This window comes from Trachypithecus francoisi, unplaced genomic scaffold, assembly GCF_009764315.1.
Source record: "Trachypithecus francoisi isolate TF-2019V2 unplaced genomic scaffold, Tfra_2.0 Lachesis_group8, whole genome shotgun sequence".
Classification (NCBI taxonomy): domain Eukaryota; kingdom Metazoa; phylum Chordata; class Mammalia; order Primates; family Cercopithecidae; genus Trachypithecus; species Trachypithecus francoisi.
Window position 1 is genome coordinate 121,775,773 of NW_022681473.1, and position 16,663 is coordinate 121,792,435.

The following is a 16,663-nucleotide window of genomic DNA, read 5'->3' on the forward strand; positions in this document are numbered from 1 at the left end:
ATTTTACTTTCCCATCATCAATGTGTGAGGGTTTTGATCTCTCCACATTCTCGCCAGCATTATTACCTGTCATTTTGATTTTAGCCATCCTAGTGAGTGTGAAGTGGTACCTTATTGTGGTTTTGATTTGTCTCTCTAATGACTAATGATGCTGAGTATCTTTTCATGTGATTATTAGTCATTTGTATCTCTTCTTTGGATAAATATATACTTAAGTCCTTTTTCATTTTATAATCGATTATTTATCTTTTATTGTAGAGTTGTTAGAATTTTTATGTATCCCTTGTACAAGTGTCTTATCAGATATATGATTACAGATAGTTTCTCCCATTCTGTGGGTTGCCTTTTCACTTTCTTAATGATGTCATTTTAAGCACAGAAGTTTTGAATTTTTTATGAAGCCCAATTTATCTCTTTTTATTTTTGTTTCTTATGCTTTTGGTGTCAAATCTAAGAAACCATTGCCCAGCCTGTGACCATAAAGATTTAATCCTATGTTTCTTCGAAGAGTTTAATAGTTGTAGCATTTGTGTTTATGTCTACGATTCATTTTTAGTTAATTATTGTCGATAGTGTGAGGTAGAGGACCCAACTTCATTCTTTTGCATGTGGATATCCAGTTGTCCCCACACCATTTATTAGAAAGAATATTCTTTCTCCATTGAATTGTCTTGTCATCCTTGTCAAAAATCAGTTTATTATAAATGTAAGAGTTTACTTCTGGACTTTCAATTAACCATTGTGTCTATCCTTATGCCAGTACCACACTGTCTTGATTATTGTAGCTTTGTAGTATGCTTTAACATACCACAAAGTTTGAGTTCTCCAACTTTGTTCTTTTTCAAGATTGTTTTAGCTATTGTGGGATCCTTGAATTTCCATATGAATTTTAGAATATAAAAAAAGTCTACTGGCATTTTAATAGGGATTTATTCATCAATTTGGGGAGTATTGCCCTTTTGACAATATTAAGTCTTCCATCCATGGACATTTATTTCTATTTATTTAGATCCGAAATTTCTTACAACGTTTTATCATTTTCAGTGTGCAAGTCTCGCACTTCATTTGTTATTATTCTTAGGAATTTATCTTTTTAGTGCTAGTTTAAGTGGCATTTTTTTCTTAATTTCATTTTGGGTTTTTTATTGCTAGTGTATAGAACTATAGTGGATTTTTGAATAATAATCTTCTATCCCACAACTTTGCTGAACTCATTTCTTGTAAAAGTTTTTTAGTGAATTCCTTAAAATTTTTTATATACAAGATCAGGTCATCTGCAAATAATTTTCCTTCTTCCTTTCCAATCTGAATGCCTTTCATTATTTTTCTTGCCTAATTGTCCTGGCTATATATTATTAAATAGAACTGAAGAGTGCAAACATCTTTTTCTTGCTCCTGATTTTAGGAGAAAAGTATGGTCTTTCACCATTAAGGATAGTATTAGTTGAGAATTTTTTCATAGATGCTTTTTATCAGGTTTATAAAGTTCACTTTTTATTCCCACTTTTTGGAGTGTTTTAGTAATGAAAAAGCATTGGACAAAGTCCAATGCATTTATTGAGGTGAACCATGTGGTTGTGGCTTTTACTCTATTAATACTGTGTACTACATAATTTTTTGATTTTCAAATGTTAAACCAACTCCAGGGATAATCCCACTTGGCAATAAAGTACAATCCTTTTTATATGTGCTGAATTCAGTTTGCTATTATTTGTTGAGAATATTTCCATCTATAAGAGATATTGGGCAATAATTTATTTTCTTGTGATGTCCTTGTCCAGTTTTGGTATCAGGGTTTTGTACCATTCAATTCTTCTTGATTTTTTAAACCTCATAGAATGAGTTGGAATATTTTGTTTTTTCTTCTGTTTTTTGGAAGAGTCTGTAAAAGGATGAGTAGTAGTTCCTCTTTAAATATTTGATATACATTTAACTTTTTAAGAAATGTCAAACTTTTTTCCATAACATTTTACATTTTTATCAGCAAGGTATGAAGGCTGAAGTTTCTTCAGATCCTCACAACATTTTTTTTATCATAGATATTCTAGTTGGTGTGTAAAGAGGCGTATCATCTGCTTTAACTTGCATTTATCTGATAGCTTATAATATTGATAATCTGTTTATATTACATTGGATAGCTAATAAACTACATATTAGATATTACACCAACATATATATAACTTGTATGTATGTTTTATATATATCTAAATCTTATGTACGTATAACATATATGAAGATTTTTATATATCATTATATGTAAGGATTTTGATATATATGATATATACACACACATAAAACATATGTTATATATATGAAAGTTTATATAATATTCAATATTTATTTTTTTAAAAAATTAAGTTGTCTTCTTTTTATTATCGAGTTCTTTATATATCCTGAATGCAAGTCCTTTATCAGATTATGATTTGCAAGTACTTTCTCCAGTCTCTTGCTTGTCTTTCAATTTCCTAATGTTTTCTTTTGAAGGCAAAAAGGTTTTAATTTTGATGAATTCAAATATTTTTTCAAGTATAAAATATGTTTTTGGCATCATGTTTAAGAACTCTGCTCAATCTAAGGTCATGAAGAATATTTTGTTTTCTTCTAAAAGTTTTATCATTTTATAGTAGCTCTTACATTTAGGCGTATGATCTATTTGAGTTGTTTTTGTGGATATGCTGTAGGTAAGATCTGTATATGCTTTTTCTTATAAACATATAATTATACCAACACAATTTGTAGAAAAGACTGGTTTTTGCCCCCATTGAATTGCCTTGGCACCTTTGTTAAAAATTAAATTGACCATGAGAGTTTATTCTTTTGTGCATTCTCAATTTTACGTCATTGGGCTATGCTTATCCTTTCACCATCACCACATTGTCTTGATAATTATACCTTGGTAGTAAAATGAGATCAAGTAGTATAAATCTTTTTTCCCAATACTTTTCTGACTATTCTAATTTCTTTGCATTTCCACGGAGATTTTAGGATCATTTTGCTAATTTCTACCAAAAAACGCCTGCTGGAATTTTGATAGGCATTGTTTTGAAGCTATAGCTCAACTCCCCTAGACTGTCTAATTTGCTAAGTTATTTGTAGTATTTCCACGGAAACTTTTTAATATCTATAGTGTTGGTGGTCATGTCCTGTCTTTCGGTCCTAATTTTGGTAATTTGTTATGTTCTCTAGGTTTCCTTGCTCAACCTGTGTACAGGTGTGTGAAATTTTAAAAAGTCTTTTCAAAGACCACCTTTGGTTTACCTTGAAATTCCCTATTTATTTTTCCTCTGTTATTTTTCTGTTTTCTATTTCATTGTTCCTAATTCTGTTTGTTTTTTCTTTCTTTACTTTTGTTTGCGTTGGGCTTAGTTTGCTGTTCTTTTTCTAGTTCTTTAGGTGGAAATTTAGATTATTGATTTGAGATCTTCCTTTTTTTCTAATGTGGGTGTTAGATATAAATTTCCCTCTAAATATAACTTTAGTTGTATTCTGTGAGTTTCATATTCTTATAAACTCAATCCAAAATACATAGACTTATTTTACCAAGGCTTATCTAGAAGTATAATAGTACACCCTTATCCATAGGGAATATGTTCCAAGACCCCCATGGATGCCTCAAACCGCTGATAGTACCAAATCCGATTCCTGTCCATCAGTACACGTCCTGTCTTCCACCTACAAATACAGTGCCTTTTTCATGTTAGCTAAGCACTTAGGCACTGTGGCCATAGCTTCTGCAGTTTGAGGTATGTCAGCAAAATTAGGATGAATTTATTTTTCTTTCATTACAGTTTCATGGACAGAAGATTTACTCTCACCTTAGATCTCAGCAAACTTAGCATAAAGTTTTTATCTTTCCTTACTGAGAACTTTCACCTTTTCACTTAAGAGAAGCACTTTAGGCCGGGCGCAGTGGCTCACGCCTGTAATCCCAGCACTTTGGGAGGCTGAGGCAGGCGGATCAGGACGTCAGGAGATCGAGACCATCCTGGCTAACTTGGTGAAACCCCGTCTCTACTAAAAATACAAAAAATGAGCTGGGCGAGGTGGCGGCGCCTGTAGTCCCAGCTACTCGGGAGGCTGAGGCAGGAGAATGGCGTGAACCCGGGAGGCGGAGCTTGCAGTGAGCTGAGATCCGGCCACTGCACTCCAGCCTGGGCACAGAGCGAGACTCCGTCTCAAAAAAAAAAAAAAGAAGCACTTTATAGCTTCTCTTAGGCGTATCTGAATTGCCAGCATCACAACTCTTGTGCTTTGGTCCGTAAAGTAAAATAAGTGTTACTCGAACACAAGGACAGTGACACTGGGACAGTCAAACTGATAACCAAGAGGTCAGCCGAGTGGATGGGTAACGGGTGGGTAAAGCAGACAACACAGAGACGCTGGACATAGGAATGATTCATTTCCCAAGCGGGACAGAGCAGTATTCCATCAGGCTACTGAAAATGGCTTGTACTTTAAAACTTACGAATTGTCTATTTCCGGAATTTTCCACTTACTATTTCAGACTACAGGTCTGAAATATTTTTTTACATGTGAAATATGTTTTTGGCATAATATCTAAGAACTCTGCTCAATCTTAGGTCATGAAGAATATTTTGTTTTCCTCTAAACGTTTTATCATTTTATAATAGCTGTTACATTTAGGCATATGATCTATTTGAGTTGAGTTGTTTGTCAAACCACAGAAAGTGAAAGCAAGGATAAGTAGGGATCCCTGAATGTTGTTTAACTTACAAATAGTTGAAGATTTCCCAGATTTCTCCCCACTGTTGATGTCTAATCTAATTCTTTTGTGTTCAGAGAATATGCTTTTTTATTTCATTTCTTTTAAATTTTTGAGATTTGATAGTATAGCGTATGATCTATGTTAGAGAAGATTTCAAGTATACTTACAAGAATATGTATTCCGCTGTCATTGGTTGATTCAAGTGTTCTCTCGCTCTCAGATGAAGCTGGTCAATACTGTTGTTCAAGTCTTCTATTCATTTAATGATTTTCTGTCTACTTTTTCTTTCAGTTACTGAAAGTCAAGTGTTTAGGTCTCTTACTTGCTGAATGGTTTATTTTTCCTTCCAATTCAGTCAGTTATCGCTTCAAATATTTGACAGCTCTCTTGTTTCAGGCATAGACATTTACAATTGTTATATTTTCCTTTTGTCATTGTGAAATATCACTTTGTCTCTAGAAATATTTTTGTCTTAAACTATATTTTGCTATTAATATAGCCACTCCAACTCTCTTACGGTTATTGTTTGCATGGCATATATTTTCCCCCTTTTATTTTTAAATTCTTGTGTCTTTGAAGCTAAAATATGCCTCTTATAGACAGCATAGAGTAAGATCTTTTTTTTCATCTGGTCTAACAATCTCCACCTTTTGATTATTTAGTCCGTTCACATATGTAATTATTGATATGGTTAAATTTATATTTGCCATTTTACTATTTGTTTTCTATATGTCTCATGAGTTTTTTATTCCTTGTTCTTTATTTATTATATTCTTTTGTATCAAATAGATACTTTTAGTGTAATATGTAATTCCTCTTGATTTTTTAAACAGTATATTTGTACTTTTGGTAGTGGCAGATATAGGGATTATAACATACATCTTAATTAATTACAGTCTACATCAAAGTAATTACAGTCTACATCAAAATAACTTCATTCTGGTAAACTGTAGAAACCCTGTTCCAGTACACCTTCATCCCTCAGCTTCCTTTGTACAATTATCATACGTATTAAATCTATATTATGTTGTAAATCCAATAATACAATGTGATAATAATTGCTTTATGTAATCTTATAAAAGAAGTTAAAAGAAGTGAAGTATATATTTATATAGACTTCTTTTTATTATTTTTAACTCTGGTAAAATAACGTAACATGAAATTTCCCATATTAACCGTATTTAAATGTACAGCTCTGTGTTATTAAGCACATTCACACTGTTGTGCAGCCACTGCCATCATCCATTTCCAGGGCTCTTTTTATTTCACAAAACTAAAATTCTACCATTAAACAATAACTCCCCGTTCTCTCTACCCTCAGCTCCTAGCAACATGATTTTACATTCTTTCGCTATGAGGTTAACTATTCTAGGTACTCTATATAAGTAGAATCTTGCAGTATTTGTTTTTTTTTTTGTGGCTGACTTATTTTACTTAGCATAATGTCTTCAAAGTTCATCCATGTAGTAGCATATTTTAGAATTTCCTTCCATTTTTAAGGCTGAGTTATATTCCATTGTGTACACCGCATTTTTAAAATCTGTGTATCCATTGATGAACATGTGGGTTGCTTTCACCTTTTGGCCTTGTGGATAATGCTGCTATGAACATAGTCATACATGTAGCTCCTCAAGATCCTGCTTCCCGTTCTTTTGGGTATTTAACCAGAAGTGGAATTTCTGAATCATATGATAATTTCATTTTAAAAAATATTGTTTAGTGACAGGATCTCACACAGTTGCCCAGGCTAGAATGCAGTGGCATGATCATAGCTCACTACAACCTCAACCTCCTGCGATCAGGTGATCCTCCCACCTCAGCCTCCTGAGTAGCTGGGACCACAGGCGTGCACCACCATACCCAGCTGGGGTTTTTTTATTATTATTATTTTGTAGAGACAGGGTCTTCCTATGTCTTCTATGTCTTCCTATGTCTTCCTGGTCTTGAACTCCTGGCCTCAAATGATCCTCCTGCCTTGGCCTCCCAAATTGCTGGGATTCCAGGCATGAGCCACTACAGTCAGACTCATTTTTAACTGTTTGAGAAACCACCATACTGTTTTCCACAGCAGCTGCACCATTTTACGTTTCTACCAACAGTGTGCAAGGGTTCCAATTTCTCTACATTCTCACTAACATTTATTGTTTTCTATTGTTTTGAATATGTATATACTAGCCATTCTAATGGGTATAAGGTAGTATTTCATCATGGTTTTGATATGCTTTTCGCTAATGACTAGTGATGTTGTGCGTCTTTCCATGTGCTTATTACCCATTTGTATATCTTCTTGAAAGAACCATCTATGAAGTTCTTTGTCCACTTTTTAATCAAGTCATTTGGGTTTGTTGTTGTTGTTGTTGGGTTGTAAGAGTTTTTTATACATTCTGGACACGAACCTCTAATCAGACAGATGATTTGCAAATATCTTCTCCCGTTCCATGGGTCCCTTTTCCATCTACTAATAGTGTTCTTTGATGCACAAAAGTTTTGAATTTTGATGTAATCCAATTTATCAGTTTTTTCTTGTAGCCTGTGCTTTTGGTGTTTTATCCCCACACCCAAAAAAAATCATTGACAATTTCAATGCCATGAACCTTTCCCCTGTGCTTTCTTCTAAGAGTTTTATAGTTTTAGTGCCTACAGTTAGGTCTTTGAGTCATTTTGAGTTAATTTTTGTATATGGTTTAAGTTAAGGGTCAACTTTATTTCTTTGCATATAAATATCTGGTTTTTCCAACACCATTTTTTTAAACGGCTGTTTTTCCCCCATTGAATACTCTTGGAACCACTGTCAAAATTTATTTGACCATATATGTGAGGGATTATTTCTGGGCTGTCTATGCTTTTCCATTGGTCTATATGTCTGTCTTTTTTTCCTTTTTCTTTGTCTTCTTACAAACAGAGGTTTTATTGCGTTTGGTCCATAGTCCTTATTTCTCATTATCTCATGGTGCAGGACCCCTGGGTGGGGTTTCCTGTGCAGTACTTGGTGGACTGTGTGAGGGGCGGGGAACCAGAGCAGTATAGCTGGTCAGGCCTGGAAGGGGAAAGAAGGATTGGGGCCCCTTAAAACCTACTCAGGAGCCAGGCGTGGTGGCTCATGCTTGTAATCTCAATACGTTGCGAGGCCGAGGCAGGCAGATCACCTGAGGTCAGGAGTTCGAGACCAGCCTGGTCAACATGGTGAAACCCCATCTCTACTAAAAATACAAAAATTAGCCAGGCGCGGTTGAGCACCTGCAGTCCCAGCCACTCTACTCGGGAGACTGAAGTAGAAGAATCCCTTGAGCCCAGGAGGTGGAGGTGCAGTGAGCTGAGATTGCCCCACTGCGCTCCAGCCTGCACAACAACAACAAAACCTACTGAGGCCACAGTGGCGGGGGCGGGAGGTGGGGGGAGATTAGCATGGATAGGGGTTCAGGCTTGACCCCAACAACTCATAATTCCACTTCCTTGTATGGGCCTCCGTTTCCCAACCAGGCCATGAGATGGGTCTGAGGGTCTGAGGTCTGTTGGTCTGAGGGTCCTAGGGAAATCCAGCCACTCAGGAGCCTGAGCTATTTAGCATCGTGGCTGGGCTCCCTCTCCCAGGGGACTCATTTTCCAGCACCTCTCCACTGTCCCTGCCCCATTCCTCTGGAAAAATAAAACATATATATATATTTTTTTTTTCTTTTATAAATACTTCCTGAAACTTTTGCAGATACAGAAACCACAAACTGATCGGCTGACAGAAGGGGAAAGAGGCGAGGCAACTGGAAACTTTCCGGGACCGGTTCCCTCCATGCCCAGGTCTCTTCTCCCAGCACAGTTCTGCTCACAGCCTGAACGTGCCAACAGGGACCCTCCCCCTACACGCATTGGGATAGAGCCTTGACCCCTTCCCCCACAGCCCGGTGGCTCAGTCCTGCGAAGGAACCACGGCAAGAGGAGAAAAAAGCCCTGCTGCCTGATCCAGCGCCGCCACTCACAGACCCTTGGTTGATTGGCAGCACTGAATAGGTAAAAAAAAAAAAAGAAAAAAGAAAAAGAAAACGCAAAAAAAACCAAAAACCCAGACGGGGAGACGATGTGGGGAGAGAGCAAGCTGGGAGCCCCAGCAGCCGGTCTCCTCCTGGTAGTAAGGGGAAGAGTCAGGGGCCTCCCCAGGGCCGGGACAGTCGCCTGCACCCGAGGGAGCCCACCGGCCCCTGTGCCTTGCGGGCAGTGCTTGGGGTCCTATGTCTGCCAGCCCAGGCCGAAGACCCGGCAGCTCTGGTTGGCGTCCTGTGTGCAGCCCATCTGCGGGACATGGAAGAGTTGTCACACTTGTCGGTGCCCAGCTTGGTGTCATGGACGTGCCGCCGGGTTCCGGGAGCCATCGTGCCCACCTGGCTGGCGCACGTGTTTGCAGCCATCTGGAGGTTGATGGTCGAGTGGTCCATGGGGGGTCAAGGATGTGGTTCTTGGGGGCGTAGAGATGCCTCCTCTCGCCGTACGCGGTCGTGCCGGACTGGCTGGTGCCTCTGAGGGTTCCCATCTGCAGCCCGATGACGCCCTGGCCGGCCTTCACGGTGGCGTCGTCAAGTCCCGCTCCTGCTCCTCCGAGCGCTTGTCACCGCTGTCCGCCCCGCTCTGCAGCCCCTTAGCCTCGGCCTTCCCCGCCAGGGCGAGAAGAGGCACCTGCACCTGCAGCGTGTTCCCAAACAGGTCGTTGGCCTCAAACCGGTCCGCGGGGTTCATGCCGGAGGTTTTCCGGCTGGTGCCAGTTCTGCACGGTGCGGTTGATCTCGGGGTCTGAGCCCGGCTGCAGCTTGTTCACGAGTGTGCACAAGATAATCCTTCCGGCCCTTCTACAACGCGGGGCCGTGGAGAGGCCAGGGAGTCCCTGGATCCGGCTGCGGGGCTCTGCCCCCTTCTGGAGGGCATATTTGGACAGGAGCCGGCTCGTGACCTCAGCCGAGAGGCCATACGAGGGGCCTTTGTTTAGCTGCGTGGAGCTCGTGGCTGGCGGCCGCGGCGGCGGGCCGGGGTGGGACCGGACGGGCTGTGTGTCTGTCTTTGTACCATACTGTTCTGATGACCGCAGCGTGTACGATGTTTGAAACCCCCAAGTGTGAAACCTCCATCTTTAATGCTTCACTTTCAAGATTGCTTTGTCTATTTGGGGTCTCTTGAGATTTCATATAAATTTCAGGATGGATTTTTCTATTTCAGCAAAAAAGAAAAAAAATGAATTTTTATAGAAAATACACTGAAACTGTAGGTCACTGAGGGAAGTATTGATATCTTAATGATATTAAGTATTCTAATCCGTGAACACATTTACATGTGTTCTCTTTAGTTTCTTTCACAATATCTTGTGGTTTTCAGTATACAAGGTATATGAGGCCATTCTTGCATTGCTATAAAGGAATACTTGAGATTGGGTAATTTATAAAGAAAAGAGGTTTAATTGGTTCATGGTTGTGTAGGCTGTACAAGCATGGCTCTGGCATCTGCCCAGTTTCTGGGGAGGCCTCATGAGCTTCTACTCTTGGTAGAAGGCCAAGCCGGAGCAAGCACATCACATGGCCAGAGCAGGAGCAAGAGAGAGAGTGGGGGAGGGTGCCATACAGTTCTTAAACAACCAGATCTCACAAGCAATCATTTACTATCACGAGAACAGCACCAAGGGGATGGTGCTAAATCATTCATGAGAAATGCACCCCCATGATCCAATCACCTCCCACCAGGCCCCACCTCCAGCCCTGGGGATTACATTTCAACATGAGATTTGGCAGGCATGACTATCCAAACTGTATCATAAGTCCCTTGCCTCTTTGGATATGTTTATTCTTAAGTGTTTTTGGTGCTATTTTAAGTGGAATTATATTATTGATTTCCTTTACTGATTATTCATTTTTAGTATGTAGAAGGCAACTGATTTTACATGTTTTTGTGTCCTACAATTTTGCTGAATTTGTTTATTAATTCTAACAGGTACTTTTTGTATGTGAAACCATTAGGTTTTCTACATGTAAGATCATGCCATCTGGAATCACAGATGATTTTACTTCTTTTCCAATTTGAATGCCCTTTTTCCTTGCCTAATTGCAATGGCTAGAACTTCCAGTATTATATTGGGTTTTGGTGGGAGGCGGAGGTTGGTTTGTTCTGTCGTTGCTGTTGTTGTTGTTGTTGGAGATAGATTCTTGCTCTGTTGCCCAGGCTAGAGTGCAGTGGTGTGATCTCAGCTCACTGAAGCCTCCACCTCCTGGGTTCAAATGATTCTCCTGCCTCAGCCTCCCAAGTAGCTGGGATTACAGCAGTCTGCCACCATGCCTGGATAAATTTTGCATATTTTGTAGAGACAGGGTTTCACCATGTTGGCCAGCCTAGTCTAGAACTCCTGACCTCAAGTGATCCGTCTGCAGCAGCCTCCCAAAGTGCTGGGATTACAGGCATAAGCCACCGCACCAGGCTTCTAGTTTTGTATTAAATGAAAGTGGCAAAAGCAAGACATCCTTGTCTTTTTCTTACCTTAAAGGAAAAGCTTTCAGTCTTTCACCATACAGCATGATGCTTGCTATAAGCTTTTTATATATGGTCTTTATTATGTTGAGGTAGTTTTCTTCTATTACTAGTTTACTGGTTGTTTTTATCATCAGAAGTGTTTAATTTTGTCAGATGTTTTTTCCACATCAATTGAGATGATCACGTGTTTTTATTTCCTTTATTCTACTAGTGTAATGTATTACATTGATTGATTTTTGTATGTTGAAACATCCTTGCATTCTAGGAATAAATTCTGCATGGTCATGGCGTATAATCTTTTTAGTATGCTGTTGAATTTGGTTTGCTATATTTGTTGAGGATTTTTGTACCAATATTTATCAGGGACACTGGTCTCTAGATTTCTTTTCTTGTAATGTATTTGGCTGGCTTCAGTATATGTTATTTTAGGGCAATACTCATCTAAAAGAATGAGTTTGGAAGTATTCCCTCCTCTTCAACTTTTTCAAAGAATTTGAGGAGGATTGGTGTTAATTTTTTAAATGTGTGGTAGAATTTGCCAGTGAAGCCATCTGGTCCGGAGATTTCCTTTGTTGGGAATTTTTTTTATTATTGACTCATTCTATTTAGTAGTTGTAAGTCTGGTCAGATTTCTATTTCTTCATGATTCAGTCTTTGTAGGTTGTATATTTCTAGACTCCATTTTATCTAGATTATCCAATTTGTTGTTCATAGTATTCTCTTATAATCCTCCTTATTTTTATAAAATTGGTTATAATGTCCTCTCTTTTATTTCCGATTTTAGTTATTTAAGTCCCCTTTGTGTTTTTTCTTAGTCTAGCTAAAGGTTTGTCAATATTGTCAGTCTTTTCTAAGAACCTATTATTGGTTTTGTTGATTATCTCTATTATTTTCCTATTCTCTATTTTGTTTATCTCTACCCTAATCTTTATTTATTATTTCCTTTCTTCTCCTAGCTTTATATTTAGTTTGTTCTTCTTTTTCCAGTTCCTTAAAGTATAAATTTAGTTTGTTGATTTGGGATCTTTGTTCTTTTTAATGTAGCATTTCTAGCCATACATTTTCCACTTAGCACTGTTTTCACTGCATCCCGTAAGTTTGGGGATATGGTGTTTTCATTTTTATATGTCTCAATTATTTTCTAATTTTCCATGTGATTTCCTGTTAGCCCATTGGTGTTCAAGAATGCATTATTTAATTTCCACATATTCATGGATTTTCCAGTTTTCCTTCTGCTCTTTTCTTGTTTTATTTCATTGTGATAAGAAAAGATATTTTGTGTGATTTCAATCTTTCTAAATGTATTAAGATTTGCTTTGTGGCCTAACATATGGTCTACCCTGGAGAGTGCTCCATGTGCACTTGAGAAAAATGTCCTTCAGCTGTTGTTCAACAGAATGTTCTTCATATGTCAAGTAGGTGCAACTGGTGCATAGTGGCGTAGTGTTGTTCAAGACCTCTATTTCCTTATTAATCTCCTGTTTAGTTGTTGGCGTAGATTTTTCTATTTGCTCACATATTTACTATTTACTGTTTGCTCCTCGGGCCTCTCTGCCGGATCCAGGCCGTTTCCCCTCCTCACGCTGCTCCTCTGAGACAGGCGCCTTTTGGGTTGGCCATTCCCCTCTCGTTGCTGACATCCTCCATCCTCAAGATGCTCTTATTTGCTGAAAATGTCAGCGCCTGCCCCAGTCTTCCTCTTTCCAAGTCAGGCCATTCTTCCCAGGAATGGACCCTCCCCCCAGGGCATCTGCCCATTGCCCTTGGCTCTTCGTTCTCTGAGCATGTCTTCAGTGAACTTCTCTACCCGACCTGAGCCAACCACTTTCAGTCACACCATGGGCCTACTCATTACCAGATGCTCTTCCTGTAAGTTATGAGCGCCAGGATCTGCCTGCAAGCCCCTGTTCTTCAAGCAGAGAAACCCAACACTGACTGCAACACAGAAGCCAGTCATCAAGTCTCGGATCCATTGGACCCATCACTTTACTTGTATTTATGCATCTCGTCCTGTCTCGTGTACTCACCAACCTTGGATTCCATGGTTTCTCGTATTATTTCACCCTCTCCCTCGACTACCTTGTCCACTCTCTCCATTATACTTTCCTAGGAAATCCACGACTCGGGATAAACCACCGCACATTCATAATCACCAGCCCCATACTGACTCCGCACAGCCAGTGATCCTCAGTGCTTCCCCAGCAGGCTTGCTTCTCTGCAGGTTTCCTCTGCCACCCCCACGGCCCCTCTGCCTTCCAGCTGATACCCTGCTTCTCACCTCCTGAGAAATGCAAGCCATGGCAGGAGAGCTCCCTCCTGGCCCCTGGCTGCCCAGCACCTTCCCCTGCAGGCCAGTCCTGCTCCTCCCTGCTCTCTATCAAGGACCTTGTTCCTTTCCTGAGTGCCTTTCCCTCTGGTATCTTTGGTCTCTTCTGTTGGATCATTCCAGAAGCATGCTTTAATCCCTTCCACCTAAAACTCAGGCAGTGCCCACCTGTGACCACACTCTGCTAGCTGCCATCCCCTTTCTCTCCCCTGTTGCGATGTGGTATATGAACTCCGTCTTCTGGTGCTTTGACATCTGAGGCCTTGCTGACCCTGGAGGGACTGCTCTTCCAGGATGAGCCAATTCCTAGAGACATTAACTCACCCCATAATGCCCTTTTAAATACAAACCCACCCAATCCAGAGCCCACATCCCAAAACCTCCTGCGAGGGTCTTAGAGTCCTGCCGTAATCACCCAGGGCCAGGCAGTAGACACCTAGGGTACCAGTGCCCCAGAGCCCACTACCACTATTGAAGCTAGACAATCCTGAGCCCACTCACCCTGCTTCGCCCATTCCTTCCTAGGGAGACCACAGCGAAGACCCCCACCCACAGCTCCTGCGTCCTCTGTCTCCCGGCCGACTCCAGTGCGTCCCCAGGTGGCCCCGTGGTGTGGCGTGGTGTGGCGTGGTGTGCTGCTTCCTCTCAGGAACTGTAACAAACTGTCTTCAGTGACAATTGCCTTCTGATGTGCGGGCCTTGCTATGCCTCAAATACCCTGTTAATACACTTGGTGTCTGAAGTGTTGTCTGCATAACAGTCCCCAGTGGCTCTGTCCCCACTCAGTGAGCTCCCCACTGGCCACTGGTCCCATCACACCACTGAAGTTGCTCTCCCAAGGGTACCAACGACCTCCAAATTAAATAATGCCAAATATCATAGGCATTTTTCTGACCATTCATTCATTCTGTCCATAAATATTAAGTCTCTCTTTTGTGGTACACATTCAGGCTCCAACAGTGAACAGGACTGATGGGGGCTCCACTGCCAAGGGGCTTCCACACTAGTGAGGCAGACACACAAGGAGCCAGTGAAATGAAGCGCAGTGAAAGGCTTTATTTAGGTCAAGGAGCTGCAGCTGCGAAGGCCCACAACCGTGACAGGATGAAGGGGTCTCCAGTGTGAACGGATACTTCCTGTTGCCATTTGACGATTAAGGCCCCAAACTGAGGACACACAGGAGCTAAGCAGCCTACCCTGTCACACAGCGCTGGTTACCTCCAGCACAGCTGAACAAGAGGCGGCACAGCTGGCTCTAGCAGCACACCAGGATGGCGGCAGGAAGGAGATGAAAGGGAAGGTTGAAGTCCAGTCACTGGCCTTCTGAGGAGTGCCTGGAAGTGCTAAGAGGCGTTTCCCTCCCCCTCCTTATGTGAGTGGAAAGGGTGTGCTTCTCCCTCAGAACCAAGTGAGATAATGCTCCATAATAATCTGGCATAGAGAGGGGGCTGCCTGCAAGAAGGAGAAAGTGGCATTTCTCCTTGGAGGATGCCACCAAGCTGCAGACCCCTGCACTCAGCCTGTGCTGCCAAAGCAGTCCCCGAAGAGCTGGACAGGCACCCTGTGCGTCTGCGCAGACACGAAGAACGTGTGGTCTCCTGCCAAGAAAGGCTGGCTCCCTCCCCGCGGCAGCTGCCTCAGAAAGGCCAAGGAATTTCCCCAAGGTCCGCCCCCCAACCTTTTCTCTTTTTTTTGAGACAGAGTCTCACTCTGTCGCCCAGGCTGGAGTGCAGTGGCTCGATCTCAGCTCACTGCAAGCTCCACCTCCCAGGTTCATGCCATTCTGTTTCAGCCTCCCGAGTAGCTGGGACTACAGGCGTCCGCCACCATGCCTGGCTAATTTTTTGTAATTTTTTTTTTTTTAGCAGAGACGGGATTTCACTGTGTTAGCCAGGATGGTCTCGATCTTCTGACCTCATGATTCACCCACCTCGGCCTCCCAAAATGCTGGGATTACAGGCGTGAGCCACCGCACCCGGCCAGTCACCCCTTTCATAATGGCACAGGCAGGACAAGGACTTTTTCCAGGGGTGGGGGGTGAAGGCAAGCCACTGTGAATGCGGACAATTTCTCCACCAAGGCTGAGGAGCACAGGAAAAGCAGCTTCTCGAAAGCAGCGATCAGTCTAGTATGGGAATTGCAGGGTGCTGCCCACCTCTCTCGACTGATAAACCAAGGCATCATACAATTCTTCTTCAACACTAGGTTTGTAGACAGATGGCTCCTAGGCCCCTGACCACAGAGAAAAGCGTTCCATGGAAATGGGGAAAACAGCCCAAAAAGGGAGGCTGGGGGCACAGGAGACTCTGGCTGGTTTACCTACAGCACACCATCTGCGTGATGATGCAGACCCCTGAGTACCCCAGGACTAGCCTGGTCTCTCCCCAAAACCTAATAGCAGAGCTTGGGCCCTGAAATCAGCATGGCCTCGAGGTGTACAAAGCCCAGAAAGTTTGTTGTCGCCTGGTCTCCCCAACCCTTTCTCTGGCACTATAATTCACCCAAACTTCCACTAATAAAAGTCCTGGCGTTGCTCAGCAGGGTTCCCAAGTGCCGTTTCCTAGACTCAAGGCGCTACATGACCTCACTTGGGGAACATGGGTGTCCTGGGACTGCATCATGTTCACCTGAAAGGAGGCCTAAGGGAGAAAGTACTGGGCCTCATTTTTATTTTCTACTTCCTGCTGCCTTAAAGCCTTTGAGAAGTGATGAGGGGAGGAAAGGACGAAGGGAGAGAGGGAGGCAGAGACCGGAAGCGAAGGAGAAGTGAAGGGCCGTCGATTGGCTCATTCATTGGTTCTGACCAAAAAAGAGATAAATCACTTTTTATCTATTTTACTAAACCTGTGAGGTTATCACGAGCATCAAATGAAATAAAAATGAAAGGGTTCTTCAAGTATGGAGCACACGAATTTAGGCCCCATCTTAAAAAGAGACGAAAGTCTCTTAAATTTAACAGAGACGGTCTTCCGGACCAAAATTATTTTTTTCTCACTTTTTTTTTAAATTTAGCTTTGCCAGAGAGCTTGCGAATGTTACAGAAGGACTGTGAGGTCAGCCAGCTGCTCCCGTGGAACGCCGATGGCATGCTGGGAGTGCAGTACTGCACTGCGCAC

At 41.7% G+C, this 16,663-nt stretch overlaps 1 pseudogene; it reads right to left on the bottom strand.

The window, feature by feature from the left end:
• Nucleotides 1-8,577: 8,577 nt before the first annotated feature.
• LOC117081389 lies at nucleotides 8,578-16,635 on the bottom strand (annotated as a pseudogene).
• Between the last annotated feature and the right edge of the window lie 28 nt (nucleotides 16,636-16,663).